Source organism: Vulpes vulpes, chromosome 11 (genome assembly GCF_048418805.1).
Source record: "Vulpes vulpes isolate BD-2025 chromosome 11, VulVul3, whole genome shotgun sequence".
Classification (NCBI taxonomy): domain Eukaryota; kingdom Metazoa; phylum Chordata; class Mammalia; order Carnivora; family Canidae; genus Vulpes; species Vulpes vulpes.
Window position 1 is genome coordinate 9,530,382 of NC_132790.1, and position 11,089 is coordinate 9,541,470.

Genomic DNA, 11,089 nt, shown 5'->3' on the forward strand with positions numbered 1-11,089 from the left:
CCCATGGATAATTTAGAAGTGTTTTGTTTCTGGATATTTGGAGATTTTTCAGAAAACTCTTTCTATTAATGATTTCTAACAATTCCATTGTGTTAAGAGAAAATGCTTTTTATGATAGTATTCTTTTAAATTTATTTAGTCTTGGTTTAAGGCTCAGAATATGGTTTGTCTTTGCAAATATTCCATGTCCACTTGAAAAGAATGAGTATTCTGCTCTTTTTGGGTGGAGTGCTTTATAAATGTAAATTAAGTCCAGTTGTTGATACTATGTTCAATCTATATAAAGCCTTACTGATTTTCTGTCTACTTGCTCTTTGTATCATTAATAGAAGGTGTTGAAATCTTCAACTATAATTATATATATTTTTTTGCTTTATATATTTTAGAGCTCTGTTATTAGGTGCATACAAATTATTAATTATTAGGTTTTCTTGATGAATTGACTCATCATTAAATGTTCTTTTAAAAAACTTCTAGCAGGCAGCCCCGGTGGCTCAGCAGTTTAGCGCTGCCTTCAGCCCAGGGTGGGATCCGGGATCAAGTCCCATGTCAGCTTCCCTGCATGAAGCCTACTGCTCCCTCTACCTGTGTCTCTGCCTCTCTGTCTCTCTGTCTCTCTCTCTCTTTCTCTCTCTCTCTCTATGTCTTTCATGAATGAATAAATAAAATCTTAGAAAATAAATAAAAAATAAAAACTTCCAGTGATATTCCTGGGGCACCTGGATGGCTTGGTTGATTAAGCATCTGCTTTAGGCTCAGGTCATGATCCCCTGCTCAGCTGGCAGTCTGCTTCTCCCTCACCCTCTACCCCTCCCCCTGCTCATGTTCTCTTACCTGGGCTGTCTCTGTCTCTCTCTCTGACATAAATAGATAAAATCTTTTTTTAAAAGTATTTCTTGTAGGCATTATAATTGAGTCATTTAAAAAAGTCTCTTCAATCTTTTTTATTAGATTGTTGAGACCATTTTTAATATTATGTAATAATTTGATGTAATAATATAACAGTTCTAATCTATTATCTGCTTATTTGTTTTGTATTTATTCTATTATCCTTCCTCTTTTTTCTTATTTTTGTCTCCTGTCTTTTTTTTTATTAATTATATTTTTTTGTTTCAGTTTATCTCTACCACTATTATATTAGCTACAACTTTTGTTTTAGTTATTTTAAAATGATTTAGAATAAGCATACTTAATTTATCTTTATCACATGACATTCTGACTTCAAATAATGTTATACCATTTTATATATAATAGACAGCAGTATATTATGCAAAATTACAACAGTTAAATTCCATTCTATTGTGTTATTTATCATGTATTATACTTTTATTTATATAATTTACCATTAGAAATATTATTTTTTGTTTTAAACAGTGAGTTTAAAAATAAATCTTCACTGAGATATAATTTACACAATATAAAATTTGCCCATTGTAAGTTTCCATGAATTTTAGTGAATTTACACAGTTGTGAATCATTAATACAATCGGTTTTTAAATACTTTCACGACCTTAAAGGTCTCTCTTGTGCATTTACAGTCAACTCCACTCCCATTCCAAGCATGGTTAACCACTGATCTGATTTCTGTCTCTACATTTTTGACTTTTCTAGAAATTTCATATAAATGGAATCATACAATATATAGTTTTATGGATTTGGCATTTCATACTTTGCACGTTTTTTTCAGGCTCATCCATATTTTTGTATGTATCAATAGTTCATTTCTTTCTTTTATTCTTGGGTAGCAGTCCATTATATGTGCATATCATATTTAGTTTATTAATTCATCTGTTGATGAACATTTGTGTTACTGGTTTGGAGCCATTGAAATGGTTTGGAGCCATTATGTATAATGCTATTATGAACTTTTGTATACAGTCTTTAGGGGACATAAGTTTTCATTTCCCTTGTATATCTAAGGATAGACTTTCTGGGTCCTACGGAAGTGTATATTTAACTTTTTAAGTAACTCACACTGATTTCTAAAGTGACTGTACTGTTTTACATTCTCACCATCAATGTATGAGGATCCCATTTATCTACATTCTCAAAACTTGACGGGTCAGTCTTTTAGGATGTAGACAGTCTAGAGGATATAATAGTGTTATCTTATTATGGTTTTAAATTAGATTTCTCTAATAACTAATGATATTGGGAAACTTTTTATATACTTATTTACCATCATATATCTTATTTGGTGAAGCGTCAGCTCAAATTTTGCTTATGTTCTAGTTGGGTTTTTTGACTTCTTACTATTGTGTGGTTTTATATCTGGACTCCCTATTGTAATCCATTCATCTGTCTGTATATCCTTAGGTTCATACCACATCGTCTTGTCTGTAGCTTTATAGTAAGTTATGAATAAAGGTAGTGTAAGTTCTCTAGCTTTGTGCTTTTCCAGATTGTTTTGGATATTCTAGGTCCTTTATATTTCTATATACATTTTAGCACCAGCTTGTTACTTTCTACAAAACAAGCTTGCTGGGATTTTGATGAGGATTTCAATGAATATATAGATTAACTTAGGGGAAATTGCCATCTTAACGATTTCCTTTGTGGGATGAATTTTAATTATAAATTCAGTTTTTTACTTGATACATGCCTTTATATATTTTCTATTCTTAAGTCAGTTTCGATAGTTTATATCTTCTTCAGAATTTTTTCACTTTATTTGCCTAAATTTTTGGCATAAAGTTATTCATAATATTCCCTTATAATTCTGTAGGATTTTTGTGATATCCTCTCTTTCATTCATTCCTGATTTGGGTAATTTGTGTGTTCTCCCCTATTCTTGGTCAGTCTGGCTAAAAGTTTGTCAATTTTGCTGATCTCTTCAAAGAATTAATTTCTGGCTTTATCTTTGCTATTGTTTTTCTTTTTTCTATTTCATCGGTTTCTGTTCTGATTTTTATTATTAACATCCTTCTGCTTGCTTGGAATTTGATTCAGGCTTTATTTTTTGGCCTTCTGAGGTGAAAACTTAAAATTATTGATTTTGAATCTTCCTTTTTATTTTATTTTATTGTATTTTTCTTAAGATTCTATTTATTTATTCATCAGAGACACAAAAAGAGGCAGAGACATAGGCAGAAGGAAAAGCAGGCTCCCTATGGGATCCCTATATGGAACTCGATCCCAGGACCCTGGGATCATGCCTTAAGCTGAAGACAAGCGCTCAATTGCTGAGCAACCCAGGCGTCTGTCTTTCTTCCTTTTTAATATGTATTTAAAGCTATACTTTTTCTTTTAAGGACTTTAGCTGCATCCCACATTTTTAATATGTTTTCATTTTCATTTAGTTCAAGGTATTTTCAATTTCACTTGAGATTTTTATGTATTTTATGTAGAAATATGTTGTTTAATTTCCAAATATTTGGAGATTTTCTAGATTTCTTCCTTTGGTTGATTTCTGACTTAATTCCATGGTGATTGGGGAACGTATTTTGTATGACTGCATTTCTTTTAAATTTAGGGAGACTCATTTAATAATATAACATATTGTCTATTCTGGGGAATGACCCATTTGAGTTTGAAAAGTTTATTTTGTTGTTGAGTGGAGTATTCTATGTGTCATTTAGGTCTAGTTGGTTAAGAATGTTTTTCAAGTGATCTATATCATTGCTGACTTTCTGGTATACATTTTTTTGTATGACATATATTTTTGTTCTCTTGTGTTTATACCTAGGAGTAAAATTGCTGAATCATATGGAAACCCTATGATTAATATTTTGAGAAACTACCAGGCTGTTTTCCAAAAGTTGTATCATTTTATATTCTCATCAGCAATGCATGAGGGTTTCAATTTTTCCACATCCTCTCCAACACTTGTTATTATGTGGCTTTTTGATTATAGCCATTCTAGTGGATATATAAGTGATATCTCCTGTGTATTTTATGTGCCTATCCTGATGGCTAATGATGTTGATCATGTTTTGATGTGCTCATTGAACATTTGCACATCTTCTTTGGAGAAATATCTATTCAGATCCTTTGCCCATTTTATTTTTTTTTCTTTGCCCATTTTAAAAACTGGATTATTTGGGTTTATTTATTACTGTTGTTTACTATTGATTCATGAATTCTTTATATATTATGGACACAAGTCTCTTATTAGACATTAGACTTGCAAATATTCTTCCCATCTGTGAGTTGTCTTTTTACTTTTTCCATATTGACTTTTGAACCCTAACATAAAAGTTTTCATTTTGGTGAAGTTCAAAGAATCTATTTTTTTCCCCATCACTTGAGCTTTTGGCTTTATGTAACCCAAGGTTTTATTTAACCCAAAGTCATGCAAATTTATCCTATATTTTCTTCTGAGAGTCTTACTGTTTTACCTCTTATGTTTAGGTCTGTAACCATTCGAGATTAATTTTTGTGTATGGTATAAGGCACAGGTCCAGTTTCACTGTTTTTCATTTAGATATTCAGTTATCCCGGTACCACTTGTTTAAAACTATTCTGTTCCCATCGATTTGTCTTGGCACCCTTGACAAAAATTAATTGACCATTAATGTATGGGTTTACTTCTGAGATTTCAATTCCATTTCTTTGATTTTATATGTTATCCTATGTCAGTATCATGACTGCAAATTTGAGTGCATCATTAACCAACATACAGATTGAGAGGCAGAGTATGGAGACTTGTGGGTTTTGACATGTTTAAGCATAACCTCTGCAATTCATTGGCTGACCATGAGGCTAAGTTACTCTACGCATCTCATATAAGTGGAATCATACAGTATTTGTCCTTTTATTGGATTATTTCACTTAGCCTAATGTCTTTAAGGTTCATTCATGAGAGGGCAGCCCCGGTGGTGCAGCGGTTTAGCACCGCCTGCAGCCCAGGGCATGATCCTGGAGGCCCTAGATGAGTCCCACGTCGGGCTCTATGATGCCTGCTTCTCCCTCTGCCTGTGTCTCTGCCTCTCTCTCTCTCTCTCTCTCTGTCTCTATGAATAAATAAATAAAATCTTTAAAAAAAAAAAGGTTCATTCATGAGGTAGCATGTATTAGAATTTTCTTCCTTTTTAAGGCTGAATAATATTCCATTGTATATAAAACATTGTTTATCCATTCATCCATCAGTGGACAGTTGGGTTGCTCCTGCATTTTGGTTAATGTAAATAATGCTCCTATAAACATGAGTATGCAAATATCTGTTTATGACCTTGCTTTCAAGTCTTTTGAATATATATCCAGGAGTAGAATTCCTAAATCATATGGCAATTCTATTTTTAATTTTTTGAGAAATTTCCATATTTTTTCCATGGTAATTGTACCATTTTACATGCCCACCAGCAGTACACGAGGGTTCAGGCTTCTCTACATCCTCACCAATACTTGTTACTTTTTTTTTTTTTTTAATAATACCCATCCTAATGACTATGGAGTATGTCTCAATGTGTTTTGATTTTCTTTTCCCTAATGGTTAATGATTCATGCATCTTTTCTTGTGCCTATTGGCCATTTGTGTATGTTCTTTGGAGAAATGCCTGGATTATTTGCCCTTTGAAAAAGTTTTTTGTTGTTGTTGAGTTGAGGAATTCTCTATATATTCTGAATTCAGCCATTATTTCTTAAAGTGCTTTCTTCTTTTCCTTCTCTCCTTCTGGTCCTTAAATTACATGGATTTTAGATCTCTTCATATTATGTTACAGCTCACTGGGGCCCTATTTGTTTTTTTTTTTTTAGTCTTTTTTTCACTCTGTAATTCTTTCTGGATAGTTTCTCTTATGTCTTCAAATTCATTGGTCTTTTTTTCTGAAGTCTCTAATCTGTTGTTACTCCTACTTTCATTTAAAACTTTGTGTTTTCATCTCTAGAAGTTCCATTTTCTTTTTCAGAATATCTTTCATTTTTTCTACGTTAATATTTTTCTCTACACTCTTGAGCATATTTGTAACAGCTATTTTAAAGCCCTTGTCTGCTAATATCACCTTTATCATTTCTATGCCTGTTTCTATTGACTGATTTTTCTCCTTGTTATAAGTCACATTTGCCAGGTTCCTTGCATGTCTAGTAATTTTTTTAATTGACTCTGAACATTATAATTCCATTGTTGAGCATCTGGATTTTTTTCATCTGAAGAATATTTAGAGTTATATCTTTTTTTTTTAATTTTTATTTATTTATGATAGTCACAGAGAGAGAGAGAGGCAGAGACACAGGCAGAGGGAGAAGCAGGCTCCATGCACCGGGAGCCTGACGTGGGATTCGATCCCGGGTCTCCAGGATCGCGCCCTGGGGCAAAGGCAGGCGCTAAACCGCTGCGCCACCCAGGGATCCCTAGAGTTATATCTTATAGTTAAGTTACTTGAATATCAGCATGGTCAATTTCAAACTTGTTTCAATCTTAATTAGAGCAGGCTTAGGGTAGGATTTACTCTAGGGCTAGTTTAGTCCTATTTCTAAGGTGTGACCCTTTCTGGAGGCTCAATTAAATGCCATGGACTTTCAGTGAGGTCTTTCCTCCCTGGGTGGTAAGAACTTGAATGTCTCTTATGCTTGTATAAACTCCAGGAATTACTCAGTTTACAACTGGCCAATAGTTCCTTGCCCACCCTTATGGATTTCTACCCTACACATGTGTACTTTAGCATTCAGCAACAGATAATCTATCCAGATTTTTGGAGCTCTTTCTCTACATAGCTCTCTCTACTCTGATACTCTGCCGCACACAAATCCCATTTGTCTCAGACTTCCTGCTTTGATCTATGTCTCTTCAACTCAATGAGACCACCACCCTCTCCTGGGGCTACCCCATCTCTGTGTCTTATTCCAGAAAATGCCTATAAGCAAAAAGTTGGGAGTTTTCTAGTAAGACTCATTGCACTTATTTTCTTTCCTCTTAGGAATCCTAGCCCTACATTGCCTATTGTTCAATGTCTGAAAACAGAAATCTCATGTATTTTGTCTAATTTTCTAATTGTTTATAGCTGCATGGTAGGTCTGCAATTGTAGGATACTCTATTATAAGGTCAAAACAAAACTCTTCTGTTTTCTAATTTTGTTTTTATATAAAAGCCTCCTATTTTACTTATTTTTATTTTTTAAAAAATATTGTATTTACTCATGAGAGACACACATAGAGAGGCAAAGACACAGGCAGAGGGAGAAGCAGGTTCCATGCAGAGAGCCTGATGTAGGACTCAATCCCAGGATCCCAGGATCACGACCTGAGCCAAAGGCAGACGCTCAACCACTGAACCACCTAGGTGCCCCACAAGCCTCTTATTTTATAGATACTTAAAAATCCTCACAAATCATCCTGGGAATGTTAATTAGAATGCTCTTCATGTCCTTCCTGTTTCTAGAATTGATGGTATTTCATTGAGAGATATTCCCTCTGCCATCTCAACTTGGATATCATTTTGGGGTTGTCCATCATTTTCAAATAGCTAGTAAGTTTTAATTGATAATATTTATAATAAAAGTAGACATTAATATGAATTGCTACTGTGTGGGGTTCCTCAGCAGCTGTGTAGGTGAGTGATGGGGGAGACAACCATAGCCATTCATTCAGTGGTGATATTAGTTCCTCTGATGGTGGGATCACAAGGATGTTCCCACACAAGATCTCTTCTAATCTTTACATAATCCTCATCACTATTATAATTATTGTTTTGATCTCACAGTTGAAGAAACTGAAGTTCAGTGATGTTCAGTAACTTGCCAAGGTCACAGAACTGCTGAGTGAAGAAATCAGGATTAGAACCCAGAAAGTCTGTTCAACCTATACACTGTGCTGTTTCCCATTTGCTTGATAGCTTCCAGAAATTTCATATATCTGACCTATAGATGGAACTGTTTCATGTTTTTCATTACAAGCACAGATATTTTCTAGTTTTAAATTTTCTTTGTCGTATTATATGGCTTGTTTTTAGTTTTTTTGAGAGTTTTTATGACATTAGTCTTTTTATCTTGAAACCATAGCCCACAACATTTTCTCCATATTATCAACTATTTATGTTAAATTCGTCTTAAGTTTAAGTTCTCAGTGGAACACTAAGACAAAGGCATAGACTTTTTTTTAAAGTAGGCTTCACGCCTGATGTGGAGCTTGAGCTCACAGTTCTGAGATCAAGACCTGAGATCAAAAGATGGATGCTCCACTGGCCGAGCCACCCAGGTGCCCCAATGGATAGATATTTTTGAGGGACTTCATGTATTCTTTGTAAAAGTAAAATAAAATTCTGATTAATTTTACGAAGACATTCCCATCAAACAGTACATAGGAATACCAGCTGCTCTGGGAAATGTAGTTTTTAATTGGTGTCTTTGAAAGACCTGAAGTTTCCAAGATGTCTAAGGGTAGAATTTGAGGCCCAGTGACATATGGGCAGAGGAGGTATTTTTGGGAGCAGTCCCTCCCCTGTACCTCCCAAATCCCTTATAGACCCCCTTTCTCGCCAGGCGGCCCCTCCTGCACATGTTGGGGGCAGGGCCTGGGCTGGGGGCACCTCTGCCAGGACCCTGCTGATCTATGTTCTCGCCTGACACTCAGCAGCTGTCGTGGAGGCGTGGGCTGCAGGCGCTGTTCCCCACGGGCCGTGTGCAGGCTGCAGGCCGGGGATCCTTTCCCGCCTAATCCGAGGGGCACTGGCGGTGGGGAGGAAGACAGCTGGGTGTAACTGATCTGCAAAGGAATGGAGTGGGGCAGGCCTCCCAGTGCTGGGCTGGGCCGTCTGCAGGCTGCCCGCTCCAGCTGCCTCACTTTAACCCTTCCCTCTCTCACTTCTATCTCCCCTCCATCCAGGGAATCCATCCCTGGAACATTCCCGGAACCCCAGGAACCTCCCTGGCTGGGTCTGAACACCTTGCGGAGGAGCCAGCCTTGTAATAGCTACTGTCGGGGAGCTGGGGCAGGGGCAAGAGGCTCCTGTCTTAGAAGGAGACAGAAGTCTTGGAAGGCCCGGTGGGTGACTCAGAAGGTGAAGGCTTTGAGGCCAGGGCAAGGAGACCCTACATGGTTTGGAAGTCAGAGAAAGCTCTCTTGAGTTTGCAATGGAAGGAGCATTGGGTTTGGAGTCGGGTGTTGGCTCTGCCATTGCTCACTTTGCATTGAGACCTTGGGTAAGTCACCGTCCCTCTCTAAAGGTCAGTTTCTGCTCCTGGAGATGTGGAGTTTGAAGACCATGACCCTTAGGGTCCTGTCCGCAGTGGCAACAATAGCTTCATTCATTAAATGCCTATGGTGGGCCAGGGGCTTTACTGCTAAACCTTGTCACCATCACTTTGCCAGACTTTCATTTCTATTTTGGTGGTGAGGACACTGGGATTTGGAGAGGATAGATCACACTGCTGTTCAGAGACAGGGCTGGACCCCGTCACCCAGGCTCTTCCCCCAGAGCACCCTGCTTCCTCAGCTCCAGCCGTTTATAAACAGTGATTTAGCTCAGATAGAACAGAGGCAGGATGCACGCTGGCTGGGCACAGCCCAGGCGAAGGCTAGGTGGTGAGCCCCAGAGCTCCCGCGGGGAGGGAGGGGTGGGGCTCTGTTGGGTTCTTTGCTCCAGCTTTTCTCCTGCTCTGTGCCCAGCTTGGGCCGGGATCTCCTGGCTCAGCCAGGCAGCTTCACACAGGGTGGCAGACTGTGCAGTTGTCTGGCCTGTTCCCATCCATGATCTCACTTGACGCTCATGCCAACCCTAGCATGCAGAACCTGTCGCCCCTCCTCACAATGGAGGACTGAGGCTTGACATTTGCCAACATCCTATGGTAACTGGCCAAAGAGAGACTAGAATATTCTTTCCACTGTCGTCTCTGGCTTCTTGGAGGAAGGGGCCTGGAATGGCAACTATTAGGCACCCAGCAGTCTGCTTCATGCTTTTCCCAGTGAGAAGGAGAGTATGAGTGTGGACTCTGGGCTCAAGTCCTGCGTCCCCCACTCTCCAGCTATGCAGTTGCTTAACCTCTCTGAGGCTTAGCTTCCTTCTCCATCCGTCGTGAATGAAATGTGGCTGAATAATGACTGAATGCTAAGGCTGGGCCTGCATCCCCCTTCCCTGAGCTGAGCATAGAGCCGCACGGGCATGTGACGCCCCGGACAAGCAGAAGCCAGGGCCGTGGGGGGCTACTGACCCAAGAGAAGGAGCCTGTGGGCTGGGGTTTTGCAGCTCAAGGTTGGTCTGAAGACTGGGCTGGAGTTGCCCAGCGAGAGGGAGGAAAAGAGCAAAGAGCATTCCAGATGGGGCAAAGGCCCAGGCAAAGGTGCAGAGGCAGGAATGGACCTGGTATGGGAGAAGCGGGGACACACTTTGGCTTTAGCTGACTGGAGAGGACACTGGCCCAGAGCGAAGTAGACCCTCATGGCAAGTGGGGGCTGAGTCGCAAGCCCACAGAAGGGCTCAGCCCTGGAGAACGAGTTCCCCAAGCGTGCAGCGGCTGGGCCGGCTACCCACCATGTTGCCTACCTCTCTCCTTCTCCACCCCCGAGCCCGAGCCTGGGCTGCCGGGACCTCTGGGCCAGGGGCCGGGCGGGTGTGCAGTTGCAGCTTGGGAGAGACAGCTGTGCAGGCCTCCTGCCTGCTGCAAGGGATTAACTGGCACTGCCACAGTATGTTGGGGGCACCTGGCTCCCTCGATCTGCCCACCCCTATACTCTTTTAACTTTTTGCTGCCCAGGCTCCTCACGTTGGTGCTTAAGGCCTGTTCATACTCAGTTTTCAGCGCCCTATGTTAGAAACGGGGGGCCCCAGGATGAATAAAGAACTAAGTCAGGGTCTACCCAGCCAAAGGTGCCCTTGTCTGTCACTGTTCCTCCCCATGCCAGCCAAGGGCCCTTGGAGACCCTGATCTCTCACCCAGCAAAACCCTTCTCTCTCCACTGGCTTCTCCCAGGATATATGGTCAAGTCACTGCCGTCCTCAAACCAGGGAACAGATAAACCTTCCCTTGCCCTCACGGCCTATCTCTCTTCTATCCTACTCAGCCCAACTCCTCAGAACCGTCCCCACTATCTCTCCCTCCTCCCTAAGAAGACATCTTCCGGACCCAGCTCTTCTTCCTCCTGGGCACACAGCTGGACTACATCTCCCAGCCTCCCTCGCGGTTTGCTGTGGCCACCTACACAGGTTCTGGCCACTGG

At 39.9% G+C, this 11,089-nt stretch overlaps 1 long non-coding RNA gene across 1 annotated transcript in view; it reads left to right on the forward strand.

The window, feature by feature from the left end:
- LOC140594396 (uncharacterized) overlaps nucleotides 1-11,089 on the forward strand; it is a 39,631-nt gene that overhangs the window by 23,344 nt on the left and 5,198 nt on the right. The window lies entirely within an intron of this gene.